At 44.5% G+C, this 19,923-nt stretch overlaps 1 protein-coding gene across 17 annotated transcripts in view; it reads left to right on the forward strand.

Moving 5' to 3' along the window:
* The first annotated feature begins 70 nt into the window (after positions 1-70).
* LOC125645067 (uncharacterized) overlaps positions 71-19,923 on the forward strand; it is a 69,514-nt gene continuing 49,661 nt past the window's right edge. For 15 of the 17 annotated variants that reach the window (XR_012664404.1, XR_012664403.1, XR_012664405.1 and 12 more), the window contains exon 1: positions 175-445. The gene's annotated coding sequence lies outside the window, so the exon portion shown is untranslated. Of the gene's footprint in view, positions 144-174; positions 446-19,923 lie in introns of those variants that run through there. The other 2 variants (XM_048869999.2, XR_012664409.1) reach the window with 2 other exon arrangements.

Below are 19,923 nucleotides of genomic sequence, written 5' to 3' on the forward strand. Positions count from 1 at the left end.
TCCAGCTGATCTGCATATTTCCCGGAGGCATTCCCTCTGGGAATATGCTATATTTAGCACACGCCCACGAGCTCAGCATGCTCAGGAACAGCTGCCGAAGCCACTGCCCTTCACCCTGCCCGTACGAGCGGAAGATTCTGCTGGTACTTTTTTAGAGGGGTTAGATTGGCGGAGGGGGCAGGCCAGGGTCTGAGCAAGGGGCGAAAGAAAGCCTCACCAAGCCCCGCCCTGCCTATGGCGTGGGGGTCGCGGAGGGATAAAGGAGCGACGCGGCGGGGACGGGAGTTGAGCCGGCGGCAGCGGGGCGCGCGCAGGATGGAAGAGGAGGAGCAGGCCAGGTGTGGAGAGCGGGTGGCGCGCCCCGTAGGCTCCTGGACCTGTGTCCCCGCCCGAGGGGCAAACCTTCACGCCTTAAAACGTTGTAACCCTGCTTCGCCGTGGCAGAGTAAGTCAAACCCCATCCTGAGCATGAAGCGTGTTAATGAAGTAGGTGGCACCAGGGTCTCAGCACAGGTCAGGCTGAACGCTTTGTCCCTGTCCCTCGCCTCGACTCCTGAAGGGTGTAAGCAGGCAGTACTTTTAACAACCTGTTTCATGTATTGATTGCTGGATTCCCCCGCTGGAAAACCCACTGGCGTTTGAGGTTAGGAAGCCTTCGCTGTAACTCACGTTTATTAAGAGGGGACTCTAATATTAAGTAATAAGGGAAAGGAAGAGAACAAGGAAAACGTTCTGCTAGTACACTGGTGTGTGTGTGTATTTCATCTATATCTATAGATAGATATGTCATCTTATGATCCACTAGGACAAGAAGAAAATAGAAACATATTAAGTCAGATCTCATGAGTCCAGTATTGCCAACCCCAATCATGAGATTGGTTTACAAAAATCATTGATTAAAAAAAATAAATGTTGGGTTCTTCCTATTTTCCTTTTGGGTTTTAAGCCTTTAGGGTTCTCAAGCTTTTCTGAACCATGAGGTCTAGAAATTTACTTTAAAAATCAAGCTGAGATTCTTGCCTAATCAAATGACTCAAGAAATTGAGTCTTCAGAGAAAACACCAAATGTAAGAGCCATGCTAAAATCACAAGGGTTGGCAGTAGTGTGAGTCATAGCTTTCAAAGTGCATATATAGTCAAAGCTCCTTTGGAGTATGAAGCAAGGGACCAACAAAAAATTGGTTGCTTAACAAAGTTGCCATAATTGCCTAATAAATAGTACATTCACAGGGCAGTGGTTTTCAAACTGTTTTTCTGGGGACCCAGTTGAAGAAAGTTGTTGATGCCCGTGACCCAACGGAGCTGAGGATGAGGGGTTTGGGGTGTGGGAGGGACTTGGAGCTGGGGCAGAGGATTGGGGTACAGGGGTGACAGCTATGGGGTGGTGCTGGGAATTAAGGTTTCAGGGTGTGGGAGGGGGCTTTTGGCTGTGGCAGGGGATTGGGGTGCAGGAGGGGGTCAGGGCTCTGGGATGGGGGTGCAGGCTTTGGGGTGGGGCCAAGGGATGTGGGGTTTGGAGTGCAGGAGGGGCTCCGGGTTTGCGGGGGCTCAGGGCTGCAGCAGGGAATTGGGGTGCGGATTTACCTCTGGTGGCTCCTGGTCAGCGGCACAGCTGGGGTGCAGAGGCAGGCTTCCCACTTGTCCTGGCACTGCGGCCCGTGCTGCGCCTGAAGCGGCCAGCAGCAGGTACAGCTCCTAGGTGGAGGTGCGCAAGCAGCTCTGCACGGCTCTCGCCCGCAGGCACCGCCCCCCTCCCCAGCTCCCATTGGCCGGGAACTGGCCAATGGGAGTGCAGAGTCCTTTGGCCCCCCTGCCTAGAAGCCGGATCCGCTGCTGGCTACTTCTGGGGTGCAGCTCAGTGTTGGAGCAGATAGGCAGTAGCCTGCCTTCGCTGAGCAGCACCACTGACAGGACTTTTAACGTCCCAGTCAGCCGTGCTGACCAGAGCAACCCAGTGTCTTACATTCCACAACCCAACCCCAACTTTGAAAAATGCTGGTTTAGGGTGATCTTTTAAGATCTGAGCTAGCCCAGTAAAGGTGGTCTCTACTACAGGTTTCACTATACTTCTTTCCACACCATATGGGTAACCTGCAGCATTCACTGTGAGCAGAAATTACAGAAACAAATAATTCTGTAGAATTTTTAAATGGTAGATATTTAAATGAACATTTCCAATATACAGATTTTCTAGCTAGGATGTCATGCAGATGTTTTAAGGAATATCAAATCTTGTGCTTCACAGTTCACAATGATTGCTCCTGATGGCGCCATGTGGGAGACTTATCTTCCCATTGTAGAGCAGCAGTTCTCAAACTATGGTTTGGGACCCCAAAGTGGGTCACGACCCCATTTTATTGGGGTTGCCAGAGCTGTGTTAGACTTGCTGGGGCCCAGGGCCGAAGCCCAAGCACCACTAGGCTGTGGGCTCAAGCTTTGTCTTTAGCCCTGGGTAGCAGAGCTCAGGCTTGGGCTTGAGCCCTAGGTGGCGGGGCTCAGGCCCCTCGTGGCGCTGACGCTCTTTGGCTTCGGCTTTCCCCTGCCCAGGGCAGCAGGGCTGGCGGAGGGGCTCAGGCTTTGGCTTTGTCTCCCCCCCCCCCCCCACCTGAGCTGCAGGGCTCAGCGGGTTCGGGCAGGTTCAGGCTTTGGTCCGCCATCCTGGGGATGTGTAGTAATTTTTGTCATCAGAATGGGGTGGTGGTGCAATGAAGTTTGAGAACCCCTGTGCATTGCAAAATTGGCCTGGTGAATTTATGGGAGAGGATTTTCTTCCCCAGAAATAGTACGTATATAGGTCATTGCTGGAGGCAGGATACCAACCTCTATGGTCCAGTAATCCATTCTGGTATGGTCACTCCTGTGATCCTTTTCAAAGTATTTCTCTATTAAAGAGGTGGCTATGTTTTTTATCAATGAATCACAGTTTATTCTTTGTATAAAAAGAACCCTACCCTTGGAAAAAGTAATACACCTGTACATAAAAAAGGAGGACTACAATTACTATTTTTATGGGGAGATCGTATATCCTGAAATTAGTTTAGTGGTTTTTCCATAGTGTATATTAACTAGAAAATGCACCAGTTCTTTCTCTCAGGTTGGGATCAAAGGGAGAGGAAGTTTTGGGAATGGCCATATTACAAAGCCTAAGTGCCTTCATTGTACTGTACCTCATCAGCAGGTAAAATTTCTGTGTATAGCACTTGACCTTTTTCCTAGTAGCAAACAGTTACTATTATGACATTAAATAAATATCATATTTTATATAAAAATTAACGAATATTTAGTTGATTATTAGACCTATTTACTAAAGGCTTGATTCTGCTTCATTTACTCACAAAGAATAGTACTTTACTCTTTGAGTAGTCCCATTGATTTCATGGGGAGTACCTGTGGAGTATGACATTACTCAAAGGATTTTAAACCTTATGCTTCAGTGTTTAAACCAATCTCTAGCTATAAGACGCCAGGTAAGACCTGTGTGAAAGGCAGGTTATCCCACATCTGGTTTCTAACATTCCCTCCTCTGCAGCTTCTAGTTCTGACCACTGTCCGAGAGAGGATACTGGCCTCAAAGGAGAGTGGTTCTGATCCAGTATGTCAATTTCAATGTTTCTGTGTTTGAGAGGCAGAACTGGGCCGGAAATAGTTTTCTATTAAATTGCTATGATCCTTCAAATACATTTGATGCCAACGAACCATGTCAGGAAAACACTACTAAACCAGAGTTTTGGTCATGCTTTTTCTTTTCTGAGCTTCCCATGATGAAAGCTGGATGTGTTAAAATACAAAAACACAAATACAATAAAAATACAAAATACAATATAAAGAATACAAATAACAACTGGAATGACTCCATACACATTACAAATGGTACATTATATTGTAAGATTGAAAACAATGTCCTCATTGTTTCTTCTGCACCTTTACTACACAAATGACCCCTCTGCCCAATTTTGTGGTGGTTAGAGTATGAAATTTGGATTCCGAAAGACTAGTTTCTGTTCCTGGTTTTGCCACTGATTTTAGGGTCTTTGCCAAGACACTTATTAACCACTCTGTGTCTCAGTTTCCTCGTCTTTAAAATGGGATAACAATATTTTCTTTAGAGGATTGTTGTGAGTCCTAATAAATTAGTTTAAGTGCTTTAAGATCTTTGTATAAAAGGTACTATATAAGTTCAAATAATTAATATTAAGGTATCCAATACAGCCAATGAATAATTTTAAACTGAATTGCGCTGCTAAGACATCATGAATGTTTCTAAGGATGGAGTCTCATTCTGGGACATTAGTTCATTGGAATCTTTACATCACAATATTTACAAGTTTTAACTGGATCTTTGGAAGAGCTTAATGGCTGGAAGTTGTATGAGAGGAGATCCCTGTTCGACTTGACTTAGACCAGGCTGTGCAATCTTGCAGTAATAACTTACACAATTTTGGGGATGCTACAGCAGTAGAGGCAGCTTAAAGGTATAGCTTTGAATCTGAGCCTGGGACCCTAAAACCTGCACCTTCATTGAGAAAGAGGGAGATTTTGAAGGCCCTCTTGGATCCAAGGACCCATCTTTTGACTGTGTCTGGGTGCTTAAAGTTAGGCTTCTAAACCTGTATTTAGACTCCTAAATAATAGTAGCTGGGATTTTCAAAGCTATTAAAGAGACTTCAATAGAATTTGTGGACACCCTCCATAGTGAAGGCAAACAGTGGCTGCAGGAGCCCTGGATCATGTGTATGTGTTTACCTGGGGCCCAGAGCCAGTGCAGAGATATGGGGCATCCTTGCAGATGGCCGTGGCCTCCCACAGATCACCTGGGATATGTATATTTATGGACAAACTCCACCCTCCAAGATAATAATCCAGATACTTCCTCCCCTTTACTCCATCATGTGTGTTTTCACATAGGAAGGGTTGATCAAGGCCTTTCTTTTTAATTAAACCAAAACCGATATCATCATGTAGATATTTCTTCACATAAAAAAAAAATCCTTTGGAGTCTCTGCTTAATATCCACATGTAGACTATGCAGGGGAAAAATTAAAATGCTGTCCTTTGTTTTTCAAGCTCTCTTAATTCTACAAAGCTATCTCTGAACAGGCACAGGAATAAATACAAATACACTGTAGATACATTATAATCTTCCTAGACAAATTGTTTATTGGATCAACAGTTCTAAAAGCTCTCAGGCTTTATTTAACAAACAGATAAAGTTGTTTTCTTTAGTTAAAGTAGTTTTCAATTATAGCCTAGGTGAAGAAATACAACTGTTGAAGTGGTTTTGGATTTTTAAATAACAGATTAATAACTAAAACGATTTGCAGTTCACACAAGATAGAAAGGACTTCTTTAATGAGACAGACCAGAAAGAGCAGATGATATAAAACAGGAAAAATGTGGCATATCCAAACTGTCTCTGACTAACAGAGACAGTTGTAACAATAACATTGCAAAGGTGCAACAGCAGGAAGTGTTTTAATTATTAGTATGTGTGTAATTGTGACATAAACTGGATTAAAGGGATATTGAAATATATTTCCAGAAAAAATACTGACATAAAAAGTATTTGGGGATAGTATGTGCCTTTAAGCCATTGCCCACATCAGTGGCAGTATCTAGAGGCACTGAGGCTGTAGCAGAGATGCTGCAACCAGAGCCCTATCTATGCTAGGAAATTTTACAAAATAATTCCCACCAGTTCTACCACTGATTCAGAAGTGCTGGTGTCAGCATGAGACTTCACGTAGAATAAGATACTCTATCCAGATTACTTAAAGATTTTAGTAAGTTTAATTAACATGATGGTAAAAAGCACCAGAGGCTGCTGGAACCCTTTCTGTATTAGGGCTCCCATTCTAATGTGAGTTTTTCTGTGAAATACGCGACTGTAGACAGAGCTTAGTAGTGCTGGGGAGCAATCAAACTCCTTACTGTGCTGACCCGTGTGCGGAGGCAGTAGTGCTATGGCTCTGTCCTTGTCAAACTTTATGGATATTAGCTATCAGCACTAAGTCTCCTAGTCCACTGACACCTGGAGCATGAGGACCAAGAATATGTCTAGCCCCTGTACAGGGGAACAAAGGGTGGAAAAGTTCCTCATGCTCACTAAGCCTCCTGCCCAATGTGCTTATTGAGAGGCCAGGCACATTCTTCTTATAAACTGTTGCTCTCTAGAACATAATCTGCACACCTCTCTGTTCTTACCTCTTTTCATGTCTCACGTCCCTCCATCTACCTTCTTCATATCCTTCTCCCCATCTTACCAATGGGTTTTATTCCATTCAGCCCTTATCCCTGGAGCCCCATCTCTGACTGAGGTCACTATGTCTCTATCTTTTCCTCCTTGAAACACACTTCTGCCAAACACCTTAGGACCCTCCTCAAAGAAGTGTTAACAATAGAGGTAACAGGGGTTGAGTGAAAAACAAAGAAACAAAACTCTGAAATCATGGAACTAGCAAGATGCATGATAAATTCACAGCTCACTCACTCTCTTGCATCCATTTCCCCCCAGACTTTGCTTATGTGTCATCAAGACTCTGACCCTGCAGCTGACGGCATGGGTAGACCCCTAAACCTGTGCAAATCTCCACTGAAATCAATGGGGCTCTGTGCAGGTACAGACTCACATGGATTCAGTTGCAGAATTAAATTAGAATCCAGCAATAAGATTAGTAGAGGTAATGCTTGTACCATCAGCTGAGCATATATTCCAGGGGTGGCCAAACTGTGGCTTGTGAGCCATATGCGGTTATTTTACAGTTAAAGTGTGGCTTGCTGAGCCCCCCACATCCGGCCCCGTTCCCTTGCAGCAGGCGGGGGCAGGGGCTTCTGCCCAGCAGGGACAGGGGCTCTCAGGGCTTCATCCCCACCAGGCGTTTCTGCCACAGCTTGGGGCTTCATTAGGAGTGGGACTGAAGAAGCCCCGAGCCCCAGCAAGTGCCTCCTGTGGGTCAGAAGCCCCGAGCCCTGGCAGCTGTGCCCCGGCCCTCGAACTTCTGAAGATTATCATATGCGGCTCAGAGGGTCAATAAGTTTGGCCACCCATGGTATATTCCCACCTTTTTCTACAATTAGTCAAAACTGTGTGTTCTTACTGGATCTGTTGCTCCTCCTGGATTCTCAGATGGCAGTGATGACCCATAGGACCTTTCATTTGTAGTTAGATCGTAGGCTGCAATTATTCCTGTCTAAAACAGACCTTATAATGGGCATATTCAAGTTTATCACCACCAAGATAGATTACTGTGATACACTCAATAGGAAGACCATTCAGAAGCTCCAACCAGTGCAAAATACAATGGTTTGCCTGAATTGAGTAGACCTCTCCAAGCACCTGTACTCATGTGTCTGCACTGGCTCCCTGTTTGCTTCTGTGTGCAGTTCAAGGTGTTGGTGGGTGAAAAGTGTTTAATACTCAGATTAGTGTGAAATTTGATTACCTGAGACTGTCTCTAAGCCCTATACTCTTTGTGGCTGTTCGTATCAGCTGGAAGGCTCTTGCTGTCAGCTCTGGATACTGTACCTTCCAGCTTCTCCAGCAGGGCTTTCTCAGTTAAAAATCTTCGACTTGGAATTCACTCCCTTTGGTAGTCTGCCAGAGCACAGTACTAGCAGTCTTCTGAATATCAGGCAAGTTGCATTTATCTGGTATAGCTTTGGGTTGATTTTCCTTTCCATTAAAATATGGTTGCTACTATTCTGACTGTTGAAGCAGTGGTTTATGTGAATGCTACCACCATGAGTAGCTTTAGTTAATGTGTTTGAAAATGTTGTAAATAAGTGACTAGTTGTGCTGGCAACAGGCTCTAGAAACCATGAAAAGAAATAAATAACAGAAGGGACGGAAGTAGCAGATGGTACAAAAAAATAGAAGGTACAGAATATTCTGGAATGATATAAAGCATATAAGATACTGCTTATTAATTTTAAAATACACATTGTGAATAAAAAGAACACACTAGTGTGAACAGTATAATGTAATGAACAAGGTTTTTCTTTGAAATTTCACAAAATTAAAAAATGGTATATACAAATGGTGGCATCAGTGACATAAATCTGTGTCCATGACAGCGTGTGACAATGGAGATGCTTCTCTGAGGATAAAATTATTGCAGGAAAAAGTATTTGGTTGCAATTTGACTACTGACCATATATTCAGTCATAAAAAAAGAAGACACTGTGCATTAAACAGCTGCAATTTAAGACTCTTGTACCAAGTGTAAACGAGCGATTACAAAGAAAGTAAAATGTCACATTTTGTTAACAATAATGAGTGGACGTGCCATACATTCAAACAACGACGATATGTCTGTAAACAGCTCCACATCACACTGTAAACATTTACTCTCCAGAGTCTGGAAGTGATTGTTTGAATTGGAACACTATGTCTGGAAGAAGCAACTAAAATCTCTCTTGAGCATTTGATGACAGACTAGCTGTAATTCAAGCTCATTTTTTAAAGTTTTCCTCATTACAGCTTACAGCAATTTGTCCCCTCCAGGGCATCACTGTTCTCTATGACTAAGCAATGCAAAATGTTTAATGATCAGGATTTTATTGGCTGGCTATATTTTGATCTGCAAAAAGAAAAGATTGGGATTTATCACTCATTTTCTCCCCACAATTTTCCCCTCCCCTCCCCCTGCCTTTTTTTTTTTTTTTTACTGCAAATGATAACATCAAGTACAAGTACAAACCAGACAAGGTTTTTATCGCTTTTGGAAAATGCCTTTCTTGCAAATAATGCATTCTACATGCTTGAAGATCACTCAGAAGTTTAAACTGGTGCAGATCATGGCTCCCTGCTTACTCAGCTAGATTCTGATGTTCCCATTTAACCTCCAGTATTACCTTATTCTTACCAAAAAGAAAAGGAGTACTTGTGGCACCTTAGAGACTAACCAATTTATTCTTACCTTGATTCAGGAAAACACTAAAGGATGTTCTTAACTTTAGGCTCATGATAAATCCCACTGACTTCATTGCGGCTTAGGCACATGCCTGAAGTTAAGCACGTGCTAAAGGGTTTTTCTGAATAGAGAGAGACTGCTGATTTGGGGCCTCTGTACTTAGCCCCATTGGTTTGAGTGGAACTTCTTGTACTGTAAGGGATTACTCAACAGGAACAATGGAGTAAAATCTAGCCTTTAGAGGTGGCTCCTGTTTGGGGCATAATTCAGCTGTAGTCTTTAGACCGCACTGGCTATCAGTTTGTTTCTGGGTCTAATTCAAGGCATGCTTTTTATCTAGAAGGTTGATTTAGGGACTGAAAGTCCAATAAATTTAAATTAAATAAAATTTTAAAGGAATTTCTCAGAAGACTGTCTCGCTACATTTAAAGCCAGAGGCAGATTTACAGTAAAACACAGGCTCCCCTGGCATGGGGCCCCCCCAATGACAGGGGGCCCCAGGGCCAGGCAGCTGCGGGGGCAGAAGCTTGGTCCTGCCAGCTCCTGGGGCTCCTGCTGCAAGCTCCACAGCCACTGGCAGCCAAGCTCCCCCCTCCCTTGCCCCTCCCTCCCAGCGCTTCCCCCCACCTCCAAACAGCTGTTTGCCGGTGCTCAGGTTGCTCCAGGAAGGAGGGAGGGGGAGGAGCAAGGCCACAACGCAATCGGGGGAGGAGGCGGAGAAAAGGCAGGGGTGTGGCCTTGGGGAAGGGGGTGGAATCGGGGAAGGGCGGAGCAAGGGCGGGACCCCCGCACTCCCCCTACACATACCCCCCCAACCCCCTACTGTGAGCTACTCAGGGCAGGGGGCCGGGGTGGGGCTGGGAGCACCCTCATGACCCCAGCCCACACCCCCAGTCCCCTGCCCTGACTCCTGCACCCCCCCCCACACACACACACACCCAGCCCTCCCTGGCTCCTGCACCCCCACACATCCTCATCCCCATCCTAAGCACCAAATAGGAGCTCCTGCATCCCCCCCACATCTCCACCTGCACCCCTCACACTAGATGGGAGCTGTCCCAGGTAAGCGCTCCACACCCCAACCTCCTGCCCCAACCCTGAGCCCCCTCCGACACCCTAAGTCCTGGCCAGACCCTGCACTCCAAAGTGTTTTTACGTTTTTTTTAATAAAGCTCTCTTATCCAAAGCGCCTTACAATAGTTAAGTAACGGTACTAACAATATTTGGAAAGATCATTAAGTGGTCTGCCGAAACCCTCAGCGATTTTCAAGTGGTCGGTGAAAAAATAAGTTAGACTACAAAAACAATCAAGGTACCTCACTTTATTTATTTACTTCCTATTACTTATAGGAGGAGGATGAAGAAAAAAAAAGAATGAAAAACGGGGCTGGGGGGAAATAAGAGAGAATGTTCTTCTTTTTCTTGGCTGGGTCCCAAGGAGGGGCCCCCGAAATGAAGCTGAACATAGGGCCCTACTAACTCTAAATCTGCTACTGTTTAAAGCCAATTTGTACTCGTGCACTTTTATGAAAAAGAACTTGATTTCACAAGTGCCGTTTGTAAACCATTTTCCTTTTTCTTAGTACTAGCTAAATAGTGAGAGATAACACATAACCCATCATTAATGTTTGTGGTTGAATAGCAGCTCCATACCCTGCATTCCATGGTAACCAGTCACATCCCTTTTTACAGGTTTAATCAGGAGCAGTAAAACATTTCACCAATGATTCAAGCACAGCATAAAGCAGCAGAGAAGTAAATAAGCTTGTATAGAATTACTAAAGGAAACAATGATATGTCAGCAAATATTCATCTTAATTTAAACTAAGAAATCACTTTCTGTGCCTGTGAAGGTAACAATGTTAACCTCATTTTGCTGGGAGGATTCTCTCACAGGAATCAGACAACAGCAGCTTCAGTGCTAGTACCATTTTCACTGATTTTGCAAGCTGCTCAGTGTGGATGAACCCTTGTGTTCATGCAGAGCCCCACTGAAGGTGATGGGGCTCCCCAGAAGTGCAGCTTGCAAGATCAAGGCTTCAGGTCTTCACAGTATACAACTTCAGCAAGGCAGGTTCTGGAGCTGCTTGATGTTATGTTAGTTTATGTGTGTGAGTGTGTCAGAAATAGTCTCTTTCTAGTCTCTGACTTTGTAGGAGACCAGACCATGTTCTGTATTCGATGGTGCCTGGTGATCATCTGTACTGTACAGCTTCTCATCTTCCTCTGGACTGGGCTGTGGCTGTCAGTCTTGCTTCAGGTCTGCTCAGTCATGTTATCTCTGCTTGCTTTTTTCTAGGGTCTAGTCAGTCATGTCATCTCAAGAATTAACAAACCCCCTCCCCACACTCCACTCCTTCCTTCGCTTGGGGCATCATTATTTGTTATCCTTTAAAGACAGGGATGGTTCCACAAATATAGTCAATCTACTCATTAGCTCTTTCCCTATATTACTGAGTTCTCAGTTCTCATACTTAGCTGCCTGAGTCTTCAAAGAGCACTTTACAGTTTTGCACATCTGTATCTGCCTGCCACTCTTCCCGCTCTGAATGTGGCTGACTTCATTAAAGCTAGCAGATGATAAATGACTATTTGTTGTTTTAGTCTTTACCTCTCTGACTTTGAATTTCTCACTCTTAAAAATAAAAAATACCATGGAAATGATCAATACTGCTGCTATCAAATATGTTGTCTGTCTTTAGGCTGTTTTCATTAGATTTAGGAAGATAACTAATAGGTTGTATATTTAGGAAGGAGCTTTTGTTTATAAGCTTCTTCTACAAAAGAATGCAAGTTAATACTTTTGTGTTACTATTGCAATTAATCTAAAAAAAGAATAATAAAATTACTGTAAAGAGGGAAGCTATGGCCATTCCTTTCCCATTCTAATTACTTGTCAGTTAGTGACATCTGTGGCCTAGATAGTGCCATGAAGACAGTCCATATTAAAAGGCAGTGCATAGCAGAGGCATCCTGGGGAGTTGGCTGGAGTGTCCCTGTGTGCTGGTGATCTCCAGCTGCCAGAATGGCCTCTAGAGTCTTTTGGCAGCTGCCATAATTTAGACCCGCCTCTGAGCCGCTCCGTTCTGTACCAGGAGATCAGCCTTGCTGGCTAAAAATCAGGGAGTCGCAAAGGTGGCCTAACGCCACATTTGCTTTCCCCTTCAGCACTGTGCCAAGCGCAGCTCTGCAAAATAGAGAATCTGGCTTATAGTTTTCAGTGATTCAATGTATTATGTACAAACCTACTCACTAGCTATAGTCCAAGAAACTACAAATATGACTAATGGCTTTCTGCTTCCTTGCCATAATACTTATCCACCCTGTCATTAGGGTAAAGGCAAATAGGAGGCCTGAGCTGTGATCCTAACCTGAATAGCTAAACAAGAAAACTTTTGATGGAATAATTAATGTATGTGATGCTGTTTAATCATTCATTTAGAAAGACTTCATTTAATCACAAGTACCCACCAAGGATTCCAAAAGAAGAGGTGACAGTGAGAGCTTTGTAATTTATAGCACTGGATCTTTCTTAATCTGTGGTCTAGGGACCAGCCCTTCCTGGTGAGCTGCAAAATGGTTTTGAGAGCCACTCAGTAAAGAATAGGGGTGTTTGAAGAGGAAATGGTCTATGATAATTATCATTCTTTCATGGAGAGGGCCATACAATGAAAAAGCACCTGTTTGCAGTGTTTTATGGTTATAGGCTAGATAGTCTTGCAAAAGAAAATCTAGCAAATTATCTAGTCCTGATGTAGAGACTTGGAAGATGGACAAGGCTGATTTAATATCTTAGCCCTGGTCTACACTAGGAGTTGAGGTTGAATTTAGCAGCGTTAAATCGATTTAACCCTGCACCCGTCCACACGATGAAGCCCCTTTTTTCCACTTAAAGGGCTCTTAAAATCGATTTCCTTACTCCAACCCCAACAAAGGGATTATCCCTGAAATCGGCCTTGCTGGGTCGAATTTGGGGTACTGTGGACGCAATTAGACGGTATTGGCCTCCGGGAGCTATCCCAGAGTGTTCTATTATGACCGCTCTGGACAGCACTCTCAACTCAGATGCACTGACCAGGTAGACAGGAAAAGGCCCGCAAACTTTTGAATTTCAATTTCCTGTTTGCATGGTCACCTGCAGCTTGCCATGCTGGCCAGAGCTCATCAGCAGAGGTGACCATGATGGAGTCCCAGAATCGCAAAAGAGCTCCAGCATGGACCGAACGGGAGGTATGGGATCTGCTCACTGTATGGGCAGAGGAATCCGTGCTATCAGAACTCCGTTCCAGTTTTCGAAATGCCAAAACATTTGTCAAAACCTCTCAGGGCATGAAGGACAGAGGCCATAACAGGGACCGAAGCAGTGCCACGTGAAACTTAAGGAGCTGAGGCAAGCCTACCAGAAAACCAGAGAGGCAAACAGCTGCTCCAGGTCAGAGTCCCAAACATGCCGCTTCTATGATGAGCCATTTTAGGGGGTTCAGCCACCACTACCCCAGCCGTGTTGTTTGACTCCTTCAATGGAGATGGAGGTAACACAGAAGCAGGTTTTGGGGACGAGGAAGATGATGATGATGATGAAGAAGAAGTTGTAGAGAGCTCACAGCAAGCAAGCGGAGAAACCGGTTTTCCTGACAGCCAGGAACTGTTTCTCACCCTGGACCTGGAGCCAGTACCCCCCGAACCCACCCAAGGCTGCCTCCTGGACCCACCAGGCGGAGAAGGGACCTCTGGTGAGTGTACCTTTTAAAATGCTATACATGGTTTAAAAGCAAGCATGTTTAATGATTAATTTGCCCTGGAATTTGCGGCTCTCCTGGATGTACTCTCAAAGCCTTTGCAAAAGGTTTCTGGGGAGGGCAGCCTTATTCCATCCCCCATGGTAGGACACTTTACCACACCAGGCCAGTAGCACGTACTCAGGAATCATTGTAGAACAAAGCATTGCAGTGTATGTTTGCTGGCATTCAAACAACATCTGTTCTTTATCTCTCTGTGTTATCCTCAGGAGAGTGATATCATTCATGGTCATGAAATAGGGTGCTTTTCTTAAGGGGACATTCAGAGGTGCCCATTCCTGCTGGGCTGTTTGCCTGTGGCTGAACAGAAATGTTCCCCGCTGTTAGCCACACAGAGGGGTGAGGGGCTAGCTATGTGGTGGGGGGAGGCAAAATGTGACCTTGGAACGAAAGCACATATGCTGTGTATGTAATGTTAACAGCAAGGTTTACCGTGAAAGAGTGTACACGTTCTATAAAATGTGTCTTTTTAAATACCACTGTTCCTTTTTTTTTCCTCCACCAGCTGCATGTGTTTCAAGGATCATAGGATCTTCTCCTTCCCAGAGACTAGTGAAGATTAGAAGGCGAAAAAAACACACTCGTGATCAAATGTTCTTTGAGCTCATGCTGTCCTCTCACACTGACAGAGCACAGACGAATGCATAGAGGCAGACGATGTCAGAGTGCAGGAAAGCACAAAATGACCAGGAGGAGAGGTGGTGGGCTGAGGAGAGTAAGTGGCGGGCTGAAGAAAGGGCTGAAGCTGAAAGGTGGCGGCAGCGTGATGAAAGGAGGCAGGATTCAATGCTGAGGCTGCTGGAAGATCAAACTTATGCACTCCAGTGTATGGTTGAGCTGCAGGAAAGGCAGCAGGAGCACAGACCGCCGCTACAACCCCTGTGTAACCAACTGCCCTCCTCCCCAACTTCCATAGCCTCCTCACCCAGACGCCCAAGAACGCATTGGGGGTCCTCCGGCCACTCAGCCACTCCACCCCAGAGGATTGCCCAAGCAACAAAAAGCTGGCATTCAATAAGTTTTAAACTTTTAAAGTGCTGTGTGTCCGTGTCCTTGTCCTTCCCTCCTCCATCACCCCTCCCAGTGCTTCTCTCCTCCACCACCCCTCCCAGGCTACCTTGGCAGTTATCTCCCTGTTTGTGTGATGAATTAATAAAGAATGCATTAATTTGAAACAACAATGACTTTATTGCCTCTGCAAGTGGTGATCGAAGGGAGGATGCTTAGCTTACAGGGAAGTAGAGTGAACCAAGGAGCGGGGGGTTTCATAAAGGAGAAACAAACAGAACTTTCACACCGTAGCCTGGCCAGTCATGAAACTGGTCTTCAAAGCTTCTCTGATGCGCACCACGCCCTCCTGTGCTCTTCTAACCGTCCTGGTGTCTGGCTGCGCGTAACCAGTGGTGAGGCGATTTCCCTCAACCTCCCACCCAGCCATAAATGTCTCCCCCTTACTCTCACAGATATTGTGGAGCGCACAGCAAGCAGTAGTAACAGTGGGAATATTGGTGTTGCTGTGGTCTAACCGAGTCAGTAAACTGCGCCAGCGTGCTTTTAAATGTCCAAATGCACATTCTACCACCATTCTGCACTTGCTCAGCCTATATTTGAACAGATCCTGACTACTGTCCAGGCTGCCTGTGTATGGCTTCATGAGCCATGGCATTAAGGGGTAGGCTGGGTCCCCAAAGATAACTATAGGCATTTCAACATCCCCAACAGTTAATTTCTTGTCAGGGAATAAAGTCCCTTCCTGCAGCTTTTGAAACAGACCAGAGTTCCTGAAGATGCGAGCGTCATGTACCTTTCCCGGCCATCCCACGTTGATGTTGGTGAAACGTCCCTTGTGATCCACCAGTGCTTGCAGCACTATTGAAAAGTAGCCCTTGCTGTTTATGTACTCGCTGGCTTGGTGCTCCAGTGCCAAGATAGGGATATGGGTTCCGTCTATGGCCCCACCACAGTTAGGGAATCCCATTGCAGCAAAGCCATCCACTATGACCTGCACATTTCCCAAGGTCACTACCCTTGATAGCAGCAGATCTTTGATTGCGTTGGCTACTTGGATCACAGCAGCCCACACAGTAGATTTCCCCACTCCAAATTGATTCCTGACTGACCGGTAGCTGTCTGGCATTGCAAGCTTCCACGGGGCTATTGCCACTCGCTTCTCAACTGTGAGGGCTGCTCTCATCTTGGTATTCCTGCGCTTCAGGGCAGGGGCAAGCAAGTCAAAGTTCCATGAAAGTGCCCTTATGCATGCGAAAGTTTTGCAGCCACTGGGAATCGTCCCAGACCCACTACACTATGTGGTCCCACCACTCTGTGCTTGCTTCCCGGGCCCAGAATCGGCGTTCCATGGCTTGAACCTGCCCCATTAGCACCGTGATGCCTGCATTGCCAGGACCCATGCTTTGAGAGAAGTCTGTGTCCATGTCCTCATCACTCTCGTCACCACGCTGACGTCGCCTACTCACCTGGTTTCGCTTTGCCAGGTTGTGGTGCTGGATAATGCATGTGGTGTTTAATGTGCTCCTAATTGCCAAAGTGATCTGAGCGGGCTCCATGCTTGCTGTGGTGTGGCGTCTACACAGAAAAAAGGCGCAGAACGATTGTCTGCTGTTGCTCTGATGGAGGGGCGGCGACTGACGACATGGCTGGCTTAAAGGGAATTAAAATCAACAAAGGGGGTGGCTTTACATCAAGGAGAAACAAAAACAACTGTCACACAGAATGGCCCCCTCAAGGATTGAACTAAAAACCCTGGGTTTAGCAGGCCAATGCTCAACCCACTAAGCTATACCTCCCTCTCATTTCAGGCAGGACTTCATGGAGGGAGGGGGGAGCAAATGAATACAAAACAAATCTGGTCTATTTCTTGTTTTGATCCACTCCATCTATCTTTTACATCTTTGGCTGCCAGCAGATAGTGCAGAAGGACTGCAAGCCATCCACATCTCTTGGCTGCGCGGCAGAAGATGGTACAATAGGACTGCTAGCCATCCATATTTCCTGCCTACTCACCATAAGATGGTACAATAGGACTGCCTGAAGGACTAAAGAGAATGACCTGGTCAAGTCACTCCTAATTTAGTCCCTGCACCCATGTCTGCCCAGGCACTCCTGACCGACGCGGCCAGGAGCACCTCGGACATGACGATGATGGCTACCAGTCCTATTATACCATCTGCTGCCACAAGACAATAGGTTGCTGCTGCTGTGTAGCAATGCAGTACCACGTCTGCCAGCACCCAGGAGACATACGGTGACAGTGAGCTGAGCGAGCTCCATGCTTGCCGTGGTATGGCGTCTGCACAGGTAACTGAGGAAAAAAGGCGCGAAACGATTGTCTGCCATTGCTTTCACAGAGAGAGGGAGGGAAGGAGGGCCTGATGACATGTACCCAGAACCACCCGTGACAATGTTTTTTGCCCCATCAGGCATTGGGATCTCAACCCAGAATTCCAATGGGCAGCGGAGACTGCAAGAACTGTGGAATAGCTACCCACAGTGCAACACTCTGGAAGTTGATTCTAGCCTTGATACTGTGGAAGCACTCCGCCGAGTTAATGCACTTAGAGCATTTTGTGTGGGGACACACACAATCAACTATATAAAAACAATTTCTAAAAAAACGACTTCTATAAATTTGACCTAATTTTGTAGTGTAGACATACCATAGATCATCATAGAGTATCAGGGTTGGAATATTTCCTGGACCATCCTTTAAAAATGGCCTGGCCACTTTCACTCCTCAGTGAGCTGGATTTTTGAATTGGCACATGGCCCAGGGATTAAAATAGCTAGTTTTGTCAATCAGAATACCTGAATTCTTTTCTTTGGTCCTGGATTTTCGTGAAACTTCCCAAGCTAGTATGACAATGTGTTCTGAGAGACTTAGCATTTAATGAGATGGATAAATCAATGAGATTTAGGCCATTCTGAAGACCTTTTGAAAACGGGATTTAGCCATCTAGATTACATAAATGTTGCAATGCTGAGCAAAGCAACACAATAAATACCTTTAAAAATCTGGGCAAAAGTCCAGATACAGATGACAAGTTACATTTGTTTGTTTATTTCTGGAGAATCCTATGTTGTCAGTGTGAGGAAATATCAGCAACATTTTTACTTGTAACGTCTTGCCTAGTATGATATAGGAGGAAAATCATATGATCTAAAATTCTAAGGGTTCTGTGTCACACACAAGTTGGAATGAGTAGATGTGTATTAGTAACATTCTTACAGAATGCATCCCTGGTTCTACCCTGGTGTAAGATCAGAATCAGGTCAATGGACTTTACATTGAGACCCAGTCCTGCTCTTATTAAAATCAATGGTTGCTTTGCTACTGACTTTAATTGGGGCTGAAGCAGGACCTTGCTTTGCTGTAAGTGTAATTTATTTCTGTTGCTTTTTTGAATGAGTTTTTAAAATAAAGACTACTCTACGTCTATGGGCTGTTTAGTAATTATGGTTCTAATCCTGCAAACACTTTTGCACATGTATAATTTTACATTGGGAATAGTCTTGTGTTGAAATTATGTGTGTGTGCCCAAGTGTTTGCAGGCTCAGAGTCTATGCCTATGCTAAATAGATGTGGGAAAGCCAAAAAATGTGACATTATATAGGATAAACAAGTACAGAATGTTTATCAGATAAAATTGCAACCAGATATGTCAGACAGGTCACAGGCATTGTTGAGAGGTATTTAACCTCAAGCAAACTAAAGGTTCAAAGCAACATATAATTATAAAGGAAAATATTTACACAACTGATTCTCTTAAATTTAATTCCTATTTAAAGACTACTAAAACCCACTGTGAGGAATGAAACTTTATTATTCATCAATTCCCACTTTCTCTTCCAGTTCCATCAGGTTTATTACCATCAGTGATGGATTCTGTACCTGCTGTCTTGAAAGAAATATTTAGTTTACTCCACTACCTATCACTGATTTCAAAATGATGTTTTCAGTATGTTGCTTAGTGGCTGCAAATCATACAGAGTCTGTTAAAGAAATATCTCTTATATTTTACAGATAAAGTTGTTATATGTCACTACATATTTAATATGTAGGGTTGTGTTTCTATAGCACCATTACCCAAGAACCTCAGAGCACTTTGCAAACATTAGTATTCTAAGCTTCACAACACACTTTTGAGCTAGGCATTATACCTATGCTGCAGGTGGGGAAATTGAGGTTCAGAGGAATTAAGTGACTTGCCCAAGAGCACATGAGGCTGTGCAAGACATTCTAAGTCTGGGTTGAAAGGGATTCAGTTGTTTCACAATTGGTTTGCTTGGTGTAACACTCTGAATCTCAAAAAGGAAAGTGTTTTGAGTGTTTCACTCACTAATTCATGTTGTTGAATTCAGTCTTCTGTGTGTTTGGTCAAGAACTTCAGTTTAATTAGTAAATCATTTAATTATACTCTGATATAGCAACATAAACAATACATTACGCATTACAGTTGATTTATTACTAATACTGAAATACACTGGCCAAGGACAGAACCATGGGGAGCAGAAACCTGGAAGAGGAGAAGGAAGAAAATGTTTAAGGAGTGATCAGCAAAGTTAGAGTCACAGAACCCTCAAGGAACATACAGTCTCAATGAGAAGTGATAATGTTTATGGTCGCAAAGGCAGTAGAAAAACAGAGAATGAACACGGAGACAAGACCTTTATATCTGGGAAGGAAGATACAATTAGAAGTTTTTGCCAGGGCGATTTCAGTAGAGTGGAGTAGGCAGAAATCGAATTGGAAGGAAATGAGGAGGGAGTTGGAGAAGAGAAAGTTAAGACACTTGTTGTAGTAGCCAGGCAAGGTACTAACAAACTTCAACAGGACTTTATTTTTTAAAGTGGAAACCTCTTTTCCAAGCTGCTGCTATACCCTCAGTAGCTCTCCCTCAGCCTCTTCAACTCTTCCCCCGTCCTTCCTGTTTCCTGTCCTTTCAGACACCCAACAGCCAGTGTTCCCAATTCTAATAATTACAAGCAACATCTAATCACCACAACACTTCTGAGAAAGAGGTGTGGTTTAGTGACTTAGCAGAGAGCTGGGAGTCAGGCAGTCTTGAATTCTAAGGCTAGATCTGTCACTGACTCACTGTGTAGCCTTGAGCAAATCATTTAATCTCTCTCCCTCAGTTTCTCAATCTCATAGGGTGTTGTAAATATTAATTAATATTTGCTAAGTGCTTTGAAGA

This window comes from Caretta caretta, chromosome 11 (assembly GCF_965140235.1).
Source record: "Caretta caretta isolate rCarCar2 chromosome 11, rCarCar1.hap1, whole genome shotgun sequence".
In the NCBI taxonomy this organism is placed as follows: domain Eukaryota; kingdom Metazoa; phylum Chordata; order Testudines; family Cheloniidae; genus Caretta; species Caretta caretta.